Below are 12,973 nucleotides of genomic sequence, written 5' to 3'. Positions count from 1 at the left end.
GCCTGTGACAAAAGTGACGAGAGGATAATGGAGATTTTGAATCTCTGCGCACACTTTTGGACACTGGACACTTGTGGATTGTGTGAGGCCCACTGATATCTGAGCGCTATGTGACAGGCTCGATGGCACAGCTGTGACAAAAGTGACTAGAGGATAAGGGAGATTGGATTGCTTTTAAAAAAGCAGTTTGCGGAGCAGTGGGTAAACAGCAATGCCAGCGTGTCAGGAAGCCTTAAAAGGCAGCCCAACAACCAACACCACTGATACACCACTATATAGCCTCCCCTTGCACTGCACACACAGTGACTTGTGTGTTGTGCAGGCCAAATCGCTAGCAGCAGAAGCAGTTTTTTTGTCTTCTTCCCTGCCTAACGCTCTCCCTACAGAATCAGCAGCAACCTCTCCCTATACTAAGATCGGCAGAAGTAAGATGGCGGTCGGCGTGCACGCCCTTTTATACCCCCTGTGACGCCCACCAAAGCAAGCCAATCACTTGCATGCCCTTCTGAAAGATGGTGGTGACCCGTGCCTAGGTCATCACGTTGCCCACAGTGTCCGTGGATCCTGATTGGCTGAAAAAGAGCGCAAAACAAACTTTTGAAACGCGACTTTGGCGCGTAAGTCGCCGACCTCGTGGCCGACCTCATCCTAGGGTCAGGTTTCGTTTCATGAAACCCGACTTTGCCAAAAGTCGGCGACTTTTGAATTTTTTCGACCCGTTTCGCTCAACTCTACTTTTAACCCTTCCTGCACCTAAACCTCCTTTTCACTTAATTCCCATCTCAAACCCTGTCATGTTGGCATCCCTTTTATGGCAGGGCCCAATACGGCCTTACTTTATGGTAATAATTAAGCAAAAATATGAAACTCATGCAAAAAAAACAATTATTGATGCAAAATATAATAGGTCGCACAATGTCAACAGCACTGTGTATGAATATGCCTTGCTTTTAGTAACACTGAAATGTTCTTGGCCATAATACCTGTTTATTTGCCTCAATAAAAGCTATAAACAACAAGCTACTGCTAGCAGCTCAATAAGAGAAATCTGGTTCAGTGCCAGATTTTTCATCTTGATTTTTGGACCTAGAAGATAACTATACATACCATCAAGTATATATAATCTCAGTATAGGTTCACTATCAAATTTAACCCCATTAAGACATTATGTTCCAAACCATGCATTACTTGGCGTAAAGAACTGTAGAGGTCAGGGAATATTTTGGCTACTCACCTTCTCCGTATGTAATCTTTGAATCATTATTCTCCATGATGAAACATGAAGGCAGAACTGCAAACCTTTCCACGTTTTCTGAAGAGCTGCAGAATGTGTTCCATTATAAACAATGGAAAGTATTTCCACATTTTTCAAGAGAGACTCAGAGTAAATATTCATGTGAAATGCAGAAGGAGGATTCTATCGAAGCCAAATAGCAGGTGAACTGATTTACGGTTTAACAAATTAGACGGTTAACTTATATACTCTGTGATCTAGCCATAGCTCAATCTTACCAGAGACTTGTAATATCCAAAATATTAGTGGTGTGAACAATATATAAAATGCATACTTCGGGGCCAAATTCATCAAGACTTAGGTAATGAAGGCTTGCGTTACGCCAGTCTTGATGAAGAAGAAGAAGAGGCATTAGAGTGGCATGCGCCATGTGCCATGTCAGAAAAGCAACTCCAGAAAAAGACTAATGTAGCATTTCTGATGTAAAAAATGCCGCCATTTTTTATTAATTGGATAGGCGGTTTGTGACTAAGTTCTATCCAGCTCCACAAAAAATTGTGACTTTTCAAAGCCTTTATCCCACTTTTGTGGCAAAAACAATTTGATGAATTGGCCCTTAATTCTACTATATTTTGTTTTCATCCCACAGTTTCTGATAACCAAGTCATGAACTAACTTAATGGAATTATGTCTAAGTGATACAGTACAGTAGTTTATGCTTTTGAGTGACTTTCCTGCATTTTCAGACATTTAAGACATTTAGCCTCTCTGTCTAGAAATCAGGGTATAACAGAGAATTCATTTTCTACTCTGAAATCAACGTAAAATCAGCTAAAATTAACATGAAACCATTTTTTTGTGCATGGATTAGAAATTTGTGTTGTGGGAACAAAAGAATTGTCAGGTCAGTTCTTCAGGTACTTTCTGCAGAGGTAGTACACAGAAACCATGCATGGATTATTCATACTGAATAGGGCTAACCAGTGTTCAGATCCACAGTAGTGCAAATTGCAAGTCCATGGGAGAAATTCAAGGGTCAGTCTCAGATTTCTGCCATGGATTATCTTTCAAATCAGGGTCTACTTTTTCTGCATGATCAATCAGCTGTCAGATCATTCCCAAAAGCTAGCCATAGAGTTGCTGACAATATGTTATGATGGGGTAGCTAACCAAGAATGTTGTTGAGCACGTTGTAACGTTGGAACTTGGTACATTGAGAGGCATCAAGGCCATTAGGGGCCCTTGCCTCATTATTATTTGTACCATTTTGGTACTGTACAGCAATGATGGCTTTCACTTTTCCATAGTGCTTGATTTCTTTTTCGCCAAATAAAGAAGTCTCCCCCCGCACTCTATTGAACCATTATTCTACAGATTTTGATTTGGCCATGGATTTCAGAGATGTTTTGTTGCAGCTTATCCCTCTGAAGTAGACACACATGCTTGGGCAAAGTGAGCAGGCATGTACATGAGGTAGGGGAGATAACTGAGGGCAAATCAAACCTTTGTTCTATAGCTACCTTATGTATATGTATTATATTACCATAATTAACATTTCTACTGATCCTATGTGATCTCATGTGATCCTTTATCCATATTTTCCATATTTTCTAAGTTCTATATATATATTGTGGTGTAATGACCACTGTGTCCGCTAGGGGGCGCTGTGTGGATGTCCCAAGAGAGCGGATGAGTGGCAGAATATGGAAGGACCGTTATGTATCTCAAGGTGGGTGGCCTTGAGATGGAGACTTATGTATGTTTGTGGATCAGCAATGACATTGCTGAGGTGTTGCTTCAATGTGTCAGGGAGAAGTCTCCAGGTAACTAGGGAGATGGGGTGGCCTGGTTACCTACAAACCCACCCAGGGGGTGTGTTTAAAGAACACTGTTGTAAAGAGTGTGAGTGGTTGAAGGACCTGTGATGAGGTCATAGTCATCTGACCCGGTGGGTGTGGCTATGGACCATATAATGTGGCCAGGGTAGGTCACATGTGGTGAATGCTGGGACCTGGTTGGTCCAGTGTGGAAGGTCCCGTCTGAGTGAGGTGGGGCTGCCTTATGACAGCAAGTGAATGCTGTGTTAATGGCTGCACGTGCCTGGTAATTCCCTGGAGGGAATGGACGTCTGCCGTATGATGGTGAAGGAACCATGAGTGACCCTGACGTGGGTGAGATAACACTGAGGCTGAAGAGCCTGTGTAATGGACATTTGCTTGACCTGTGTGATATAAGGATAGCCAGAGTGAAGCTATAATGGACGCTATGCTGTATATGAACTTTGTGTTGCTTCTGTGGGTTTATGCTGCTAAATAAACCGCATGGACTGTTATGAGTTTATGGAAAATCTGTGCCGGATGTGTTTTGTTCGCTGCCTAGCGAGGATCCCCTAACTGAATGACAGCGCTACCTCACAATATGTACATACTATCCATGTCCATATTACAGATCTCACCAAGGAACACCTAAGTAATTCATTTGTATGGCTAGTTGATATGATTTTTTATTTGCCAGTTATAATTTACATGGTAAAAAATTTTGATAACATTTAGGATATAGACAGATAAATTATTGGTGAAGATGGAGTCAGCAATAGTTTTGAGTACTGGCAAAGTGACCAAAGGAATGTGCCATGTAAACAGCTGAAACCGAGAAAAATAACTAGATTGGGAGCAAGCAATTGAAGAGATTTCAGCATAACATAGTACCCATGTGGTGCAATGTTATCTCAGTTGTGAAAATAACAAATCTGTCAATGGTGCTTGCGAAATTACAGTAGATGTTAATCATTGTAGAGGTGGAAATGTTAGAACATTTGCTGCCAAAAGTATTTTAAAAAGTGTGCTGGTCCTCAGGATTTCCTAAGTCAAAAGACTGCATGAAAGTTGAAATATAGCTAAAAAAAATGATTTTTTTTTACCAAATGAGTCAGTGAAGAGGGGAAAAGTGACCAGTATGGTTTGTAAACTGTAAAATCTTTTTGTGTCATCAAGTGATTTATGTCGTTTCAATGTCCATGGTTTGTATAACTATAGAATAAAATATACACTAGTATGTTTGCTGTGTAAGTATAATATAGTCCTACCAGCAATGTATGTATACAGATGAGAATGCTATTTTTTTATTTACTTTTTTTGTATATAACTAGACTTTTTTCAAGGGTTTCAAGTAAGACAACTGTTCTCTGTATTCATTGGGATATGCCATAAATATTACTCATCAGAACACCAGAAGTGTTCCTATCTCTGAGACCCACACCTACAGTAACTTGAGCACTTGTAGCATCTTGAATGGAGAGGCAATCATCACACATGCATGTTTGCTAGTTTTGTAACTCCCGTAGAAGTGAATGAACAGAGCCACGCAAGTGCGATCACCTCTCCATTAACAGCTACTGCAAGTCAAGGGTGGAGAGACCATTTTTCTCAAAAAAGGTGCAAGTCATCAGAGAAGTTGGACTCACATCTGATATACATTTATAGATAATTTTATCAATAAGTCAACAATGTGTGAGGTCACTGTACCCCTTTTGCTGTGTTTTTAGAAGACTTTAGAATAAGCTGCTGTGTATAGTATGTATGCAATGAATATATATCAGTGTTTCTGGGCAGAAAATGACTTATATTCTGCATTTATCACATATTTTTCATTTATTAAGCCTTCATTTCTAATTGTTCGCTTTCTGTCTCTCTGTCGTGAAATCATAGTGCGTTGACTTACTACTTGTGTAAAAGTCTGCTGTACTGCTTGAGTTGATGTAGGGAACAAAAACGGGGCCCGGTGCATTTTTGTGGCTGTTGAGACCTCCATGTGGTTTGTCTACTGCTCTGTTTTTGCAGATGTTTATTTCATACCGTGGTTACCTTTCCTGGCTCTTTATTAACCCCTCTACTATTGGAAATAGGCCAGTAATGGATTGCCAGGCAGAATAAATGCCTACACAGCCAGCCTAAATAGTTTTGATTCTACTACAAGGATCTCATGAAGAATCAACTCACACTATCAAAGATCTAGAAACCACTGAACCAGAAAATAACTTTCTATTATGTACAAAGCAACCAAGCCTGAACATTTCCAAAATTCACTAGGGCATGATATTAAACATCCCAAATCTCAAGCTTAGTACTGAACAAAACCTTAATCTAAACTAAATGAAAAGTTAGTTTCACATCTTAATCCTTTGTAAGGTGCAAGTCATCAAAGAATTATGTTTTTGTTTGCTAGTTGATGATTACTTATTGTCTAAGGCTGGTTTCACACTTGCGTTTTTTTGCGCTGGATTTTAGCGCTAAAAAACGCATGCGTTTTTTTTCCTATATTTTGCATGGGATGCGCTTATGTGCGCATACACATGCGTTTGTATGCGTTTTTTTGCGGTATGCGCTCGGGCGCACAAAATGCATCCTGTTGCATTTTTTGGGCGTCCGACTTGCCTCAAAAAAACGCATGCGCGTGCAATGCGTTTTTTTTACAGCAAGACACCCATTATAAGTCTATGGGTGCGCATATGTGCGCATTGGCATGCTTATGTATGCGTTTTTTTGCGCATGCATTTTTTTTTACCATTAGTTAGACAATGGAACTTAGGGGTTTGGGTTAAAGTTAGGGTTAGTTAAGGGGGTTTAGGGTTAGGGTTAGCTAGGGTTTAGGGTTAGGGTTAGGGTTTGGGTTAGGGTTAGTAGGGTTTGGTTAAGGGTTAGGGTTAGGGTTAGTATGGTTTGGTTAAGGGTTAGGGTTAGGGTCAGGGTTAGGGTTAGGATCAGGGTATGGTTTGGTTAAGGGATAGGGTTAGGGTCAGGGTTAGGGTCAGGGTTAAGGTTAGGGTTAGTAAAGTCATGGTTTGGGTTAGTGTGAGGGGCCACCTAATGTTGTAAAAAACCGCAAACGCGGTAAAAACGCACTAAAAACGCATACAAACGCATAAAAATGCTACGTTTTTTCATGCATGCTCATAAAAATGCTTGAAAAAAACGCAGCATTTGTATGCGTTTGCGTTTTTTCAATGCTTTTTTTGCTAGAAAAACACACTGCAAAAAAAAGCAAGTGTGAAAGTAGCCTAAGCCCCTCTTTCTGGACATATGTGATGTGCAGAAGATATGCACTTGATATCAGTATCATGTTGTTCTTTGTTGCAATTTAACTATATCTCTATATATAAAACTGAATGTGTGTGTGTATCACCAACCAATAACGAAGCATCTTTCATTTCAACAGAGCTGTTCAAAAGAAGCTGAGCTATGATTGGTTGCTATGAGCAACAGTTTTCCTTGCAACCAATCATTAAGCATCTCTCATTTCACCAGAGCTGGTTAAAAGAAGCTGATCTGTGACTGGTTGCTATGAGCAAGTTTTCCCACTTGACAACACCTCAGCAGACACTAACATGGCAAGAGAAATCTAGCATCCCCGGGAACATAAGCTCCCAGCCATTGTCTGCCCCCAGAAAGGAGCAGAGAGCACATGACAGAAATGAATCCCCCCCTCCCTGCCCATATCCCCATCACACATCCTCCATCCCATAGGCACATCTTCCCTCTTAAAGGGATCATTGGTATGGAAGCCAGAGCAAATCCATCCAGGGCTTTGGTTTTGACCCCATGCCTCTCTTAAAGGGATCTCCGGTATGGAAGTTAGGACCGCTCCACTCAGCTCTGTGGTTCTGACCCCTGGGTCTCTTAAAGGGATCATTGGTATGGAATTTAGGGCAAATACACTCTGCGCTTTGGAGTAGTAGTCCAGTGGCTCTGGCTGATGGGACGATGTGGAATATTAGGAGTAGTAGTCCGGTGGCTCTGGCTGACAGGATGATGTGGGATATAAGGGTAGTAGTCCGGTAGCTCTGGCTGACGGGATGATGTGAGATATTATTGTGAATGTTGCTATGCGGAGTGGGCGGGGCTCTACAGTCAGCTTTATATATATATATATATATATACAGTGGGGCAAAAAAGTATTTAGTCAGTCAGCAATAGTGCAAGTTCCACCACTTAAAAAGATGAGAGGCATCTGTAATTTACATCATAGGTAGACCTCAACTATGGGAGACAAACTGAGAAAAAAAAATCCAGAAAATCACATTGTCTGTTTTTTTTTCATTTTATTTGCATATTATGGTGGAAAATAAGTATTTGGTCAGAAACAAGCAATCAAGATTTCTGGCTCTCACAGACCTGTAACTTCTTCTTTAAGAGTCTCCTCTTTCCTCCACTCATTATCTGTAGTAATGGCACCTGTTTAAACTTGTTATCAGTATAAAAAGACACCTGTGCACACCCTCAAACAGTCTGACTCCAAACTCCACTATGGTGAAGACCAAAGAGCTGTCAAAGGACACCAGAAACAAAATTGTAGCCCTGCACCAGGCTGGGAAGACTGAATCTGCAATAGCCAACCAGCTTGGAGTGAAGAAATCAACTGTGGGAGCAATAATTAGAAAATGGAAGACATACAAGACCACTGATAATCTCCCTCGATCTGGTGCTCCACGCAAAATCCCACCCCGTGGGGTCAGAATGATCACAAGAACGGTGAGCAAAAATCCCAGAACCACGCGGGGGGACCTAGTGAATGAACTGCAGAGAGCTGGGACCAATGTAACAAGGCCTACCATAAGTAACACACTACACCACCATGGACTCAGATCCTGCAGTGCCAGACGTGTCCCACTGCTTAAGCCTGTACATGTCCGAGCCCGTCTGAAGTTTGCTAGAGAGCATTTGGATGATCCAGAGGAGTTTTGGGAGAATGTCCTATGGTCTGATGAAACCAAACTGGAACTGTTTGGTAGAAACACAACTTGTCGTGTTTGGAGGAAAAAGAATACTGAGTTGCATCCATCAAACACCATACCTACTGTAAAGCATGGTGGTGGAAACATCATGCTTTGGGGCTGTTTCTCTGCAAAGGGGCCAGGACGACTGATCCGGGTACATGAAAGAATGAATGGGGCCATGTATCGTGAGATTTTGAGTGCAAACCTCCTTCCATCAGCAAGGGCATTGATGATGAAACGTGGCTGGGTCTTTCAACATGACAATGATCCAAAGCACACCGCCAGGGCAACGAAGGAGTGGCTTCGTAAGAAGCATTTCAAGGTCCTGGAGTGGCCTAGCCAGTCTCCAGATCTCAACCCTATAGAAAACCTTTGGAGGGAGTTGAAAGTCCGTGTTGACCAGCGAAAAGCCAAAAACATCACTGCTCTAGAGCAGATCTGCATGGAGGAATGGGCCAACATACCAACAACAGTGTGTGGCAACCTTGTGAAGACTTACAGAAAACGTTTGACCTCTGTCATTGCCAACAAAGGATATATCACAAAGTATTGAGATGAAATTTTGTTTCTGACCAAATACTTATTTTCCACCATAATATGCAAATAAAATGAAAAAAAAACAGACAATGTGATTTTCTGGATTTTTTTTTCTCAGTTTGTCTCCCATAGTTGAGGTCTACCTATGATGTAAATTACAGATGCCTCTCATCTTTTTAAGTGGTGGAACTTGCACTATTGCTGACTGACTAAATACTTTTTTGCCCCACTGTATATATATAATATTTACAATTTGTTATAACTAACCGTAGTTAGTCACTATGCCCGGGCAGTGCCGGGCTCTTCAGCTAGTGAATATATAAAAGTGAGATAGGACTTTTTGAAACCACAGTATTGCCCATTGTGCAAAATTTGTTTCTTTGCTGAAGGTTGAAACTTTGACCTATGAAGAAAAAAAGAACTGGAAAATATTTAGTCTTACTTAAACCAAAGAAAAGAGAAAACAAAACCTAATATGTGGGGAAATTTGTGCTATAAGACAAAATAAATCATTTCAGATCACTAGTGATAATTAGGAACTTAGCAAAGTATTTCATTAACTTAAAGTAATCTAAACTCTTATTGCTTGTCAGATGGGCACTCTTCCATGTATGGAATGTGGGACAGAAGGCTATTTAATGTATATGTGATATGAATATCGCTACCGAGCAAGGGATCTACAGTGACTGTGAAATGTGTCTAGCCATAAAAGGAGGCATCCCAAATCATGCTGTCTTGAACCCAAAGATGCCTCCTAGGCCTATGACCTTGAAATAATGAGAAACTATTAACTCTAAGGGACTGAGCTTCCAGCAATACTAAACCATGTGAGAAGAAGCTTCCTAGCACAGACTTCACAGAAACACCTTACACCACTGATGGCAAACCTGTTAGAGACTGAGTGCCCAAACTGCAACCCCAAACCCACTTATTTATGGCAAAGTGCCAACAAAGCAATTTAACATGAATAATGAGGTTTTAGTTTAGAAAAAAACAACTTATACAGAGAGCAAGCAGGGGCAGCAGAGAGCAGAGGGGGGCAACAGAGAGCAGCCACAGACAGAAGCAGGGGTACCAGACTACAGATATAAAGGAATATACCTACTATCCTGGTATATGATCCCCCATCATGGTATATGCTCCCCTCATCCTTGTATGTGCTCCCCCATCCTTGTATATGCACCCAATCTTGTATATGCTCCCCAATCCATGTATATGCTCCCCCATCCTTGTATATGCTCCCCATCCTTGAATATGCCCCCATTTCATGTATATGCACCCCAACCTTGTATTTGCTCACCATCCTTGTATATGCCCCCATTCTTGTATATGCTCCTCATCCTTGTATATGCTCCCCATCCTTGCATATGCTTCCCAACTTTATATATATGCTTCCCCAAACCACATATATGCTCCCTCAATCCATGTATATGCTCCTCCATCCTTCTATATACCTCCATCCATGTATATGCTCATCCATCCTTGTATATGCTCCCCCATTTCATGTATATGCCCCCCATCCTTGTATATGACCTCCATCCATGCATATTCCCCCATCCTGGTATATGTTCCCCACCATGCCGATGCCGCTGTTGCTCCACACATTGTTCCATGCATAGAAAAAAGCACAATAAGCATTCCTAGTCATCTTCCTTCTTCTGTGCCGCATCATCTTCTGAAGTCAGAAGGTGACTTTAGTGTCCAAGCGACGGGTGCACATCATGTCACTGCCATGTGCCCAGTCACATGTACGCTGACGTCAGCTGCTGGCCTCTGATTGGCCAGCAGCATGTATAGAAAGGCTGGGGAGCCCATAGGGGGCACAGGCCTCATGACAATTTAGAGAGTGGGAGTGAAGGGGTTAACCGGTGAAAAATAAGGATGGGAGGGAAGTTTTGATGATGTAAGTGCAGGGGGTATGATTGGTGGGTGGGAATTTGGAGGCAGGATTGTGGTGTTGTTATTTAAGGGATAGGTGAGAATTTCTACCTTCTCTTGATTACTGGATCCAGTTGCCCATCCACCTTCCTTCTGTTTTCTTATGGTTTCCGGCTAAAAAAAATATAGTGGATAGGTCTGGGTTAGAGAGTTAGAGGCTGGTCAAGTAGTGATAGCCTTGGGTCGGAAGGCACTCGGAAGGGTATTGTGGCTTCTGTGATAGGCCAAGGTAACTTGCGCGAGTAGGTCCTGCAAAATTAGGGGTATTAATTAAGGGTTATTAATACCTCATTCTCTGGACTGGTGTGGTGTGGCCAGGGAAAAATAGGAAGGTTGTGGTTAATTCCTCTAGATCAGACCTATCAGGTTATTAATGTTATTTATTTTTATATAATGTTTACATTGTTTATAATGTTTGGGGTGCCAGGGTTGAGGGTGCCCCAAGTTTGTCTGTAATGTTATAAAAGCCTGCTGTGGCCAATTTTACCCAAGTTACAAGCAGTTATGTGTTTATTTAAGGTTTAAGTTATAATGGTAATAATTGAAATGACCAATAATCCCTCTTTAACTTGTCATGCTGCTCATAGACTTGGCAAGTTTGTGCGCTGCAATATACTTCATCTGGATGTGTGTCCGAAGATGCAGATCCAGCTGAAGTAAGGGCTGACGTTGCGTGCCCACAGGGTGGGTTCTGCATGCTCTCTCTTGCCCACGTGCCATAGGTTCGCCACAACTGCCTTAGTGAAAAAATTAAAATAAAAAAGCATAAAACAACTTTATCATTTAGCAACCTAACACCAGAAGACCATACTGGAGGAAGCAAAATACTTGTCTACATCATCGGAGGTGGCTAAATAAAGCTGCAAGTAAGGTAGAGGTAATCCAAAATTATCCCGAATTTCGCCATGATAGCCCCAAGCCTAACCGACCTTCTTAAGGGTACAAAGATGTTGATCGCCAAGTGGTCTCCTGAAGCGGAGATGGCATTCCAAGAGCTGAAGCTCTCCCTGTGTAAGCAGCTGGTCTTGATCTCACGAGACTTCACTAAGGATGCCTCAGAGGTCGGGTAGGGAGCCGTGCAAGACTGGCGTTAAGGGCAGGGAGACTAGGCCACTGCCTAGGGCCCCCACTCCTCCAGTGGCCACCAGCCAGTGGCATGCCACGTCGTCACTATGGGGCCCATAAGAGGGGCCTGGCACTGTCCCCCTGCAACACACATTCAACTTATTGGCAGCATAGATGCCGATACAGTTGAAAGCAGTGATGGAGGAAAGAGCGTCAGATGATGCACTCTCTCCCATCACTCCTCCTCTGCTTGTGACTCAGCGGTCGCGCGATGACGTCACTTCATCGTGCGCCACGCTGTGCCAGCAGTGGAGCTGATAAGACACGCTGCAGAAGCCATAGCAGTGGGGGAGTGGTAAGTATTGTGTGTATGTGTGCATTATATTGTGTGTGTATATAAGTGTATACATTATAGTGTGTGTGTCTGCACTACACTATGAGTGGGGGAACTGCAATATACTGTGTGGGGGGCTGCACTAAACTATGTGTGTGGGGGGGCTGCATTATACTGTGTGTGGGAGGCTGCATTATTATGTGTGTGACAGGCCTGCAGTATATTGTGTGGAGCGCTGCATTGTACTGTGTGTGGGGGCTCCACTATACTGTGTGTGGGGGTCTGCACTAAACTGTGTCTCTGAGGGCTGCATTATGCTGTGAAAGCGCTTGCTAATGGATTCTGAGTTAACTGCAGCCATCAATGCTTAGGGAAACAAATACGGTATAAAAGTCATATGGTTCAAAATTTTAAATGAAACTCAATTGCAAAAATAAATTTTAACTCAAAATACAAAAAAAGCCCTTTCCCTACTCTCCCCCTTCAAAGTGTCTATATCTTTTAAAGTATTCAGATCAATATTAGACAAACTAAACTCTATACTCTGTTAAGGAAGAATTTCGGGGACTTTAAAAAATACAGGGGATTTATTCTCTGTATACACAAAGAAGAGTCTTGAAGGTTAATGGCTAATTTTACATTTCTAATTAAAGGGAATCAATCAGCAGTTTTTTTTTCTAGTAATCTGACAGCACCATGAGGTAGGAGCTGAGTCGCTGATTTCAGTGATGTGTCACTTACTAGGCTGTGCGCTTTTTCAATTACATCACTGTTTTATCTGCAGGAGATTATCTCTGCTGGATTTGCTTCCCAGTGTCTCCTAGTCCAACCACTCCTCTAACACTGTTTAGCAGTTTACTGTCAATATGCAATGTACATAGAAAGCTTTGGTGCGAGCATCGTCAGCTTTCTAAGGCTAGTTTCACACTAGCATTCGGCAGGGCTGTGGATGGCAGCCTACTTCCCTCTTTCTTCCTCCGTTAAGCCCCACCCACTGCCGCACCTCTTCCTTCTGCTCCGCCTACGTCTTCATGCGTCCTGCATACCCTATCTTTAACATTGGGTACGCAGCTCAGCGCAATGTCAAAATGAC

At 42.2% G+C, this 12,973-nt stretch overlaps 1 protein-coding gene across 1 annotated transcript in view; it reads left to right on the top strand.

Annotated features, from left to right (window-relative positions):
- COL8A2 (collagen type VIII alpha 2 chain) overlaps nucleotides 1-12,973 on the top strand; it is a 384,151-nt gene that overhangs the window by 161,596 nt on the left and 209,582 nt on the right. The gene's annotated exons all lie outside the window — the stretch shown is intronic.

This window comes from Dendrobates tinctorius, unplaced genomic scaffold, assembly GCF_039654945.1.
Source record: "Dendrobates tinctorius isolate UK_male_01 unplaced genomic scaffold, ASM3965494v1 ptg000015l, whole genome shotgun sequence".
Taxonomy (NCBI): domain Eukaryota; kingdom Metazoa; phylum Chordata; class Amphibia; order Anura; family Dendrobatidae; genus Dendrobates; species Dendrobates tinctorius.
This window is presented reverse-complemented; position numbering and strand designations above follow the sequence as displayed.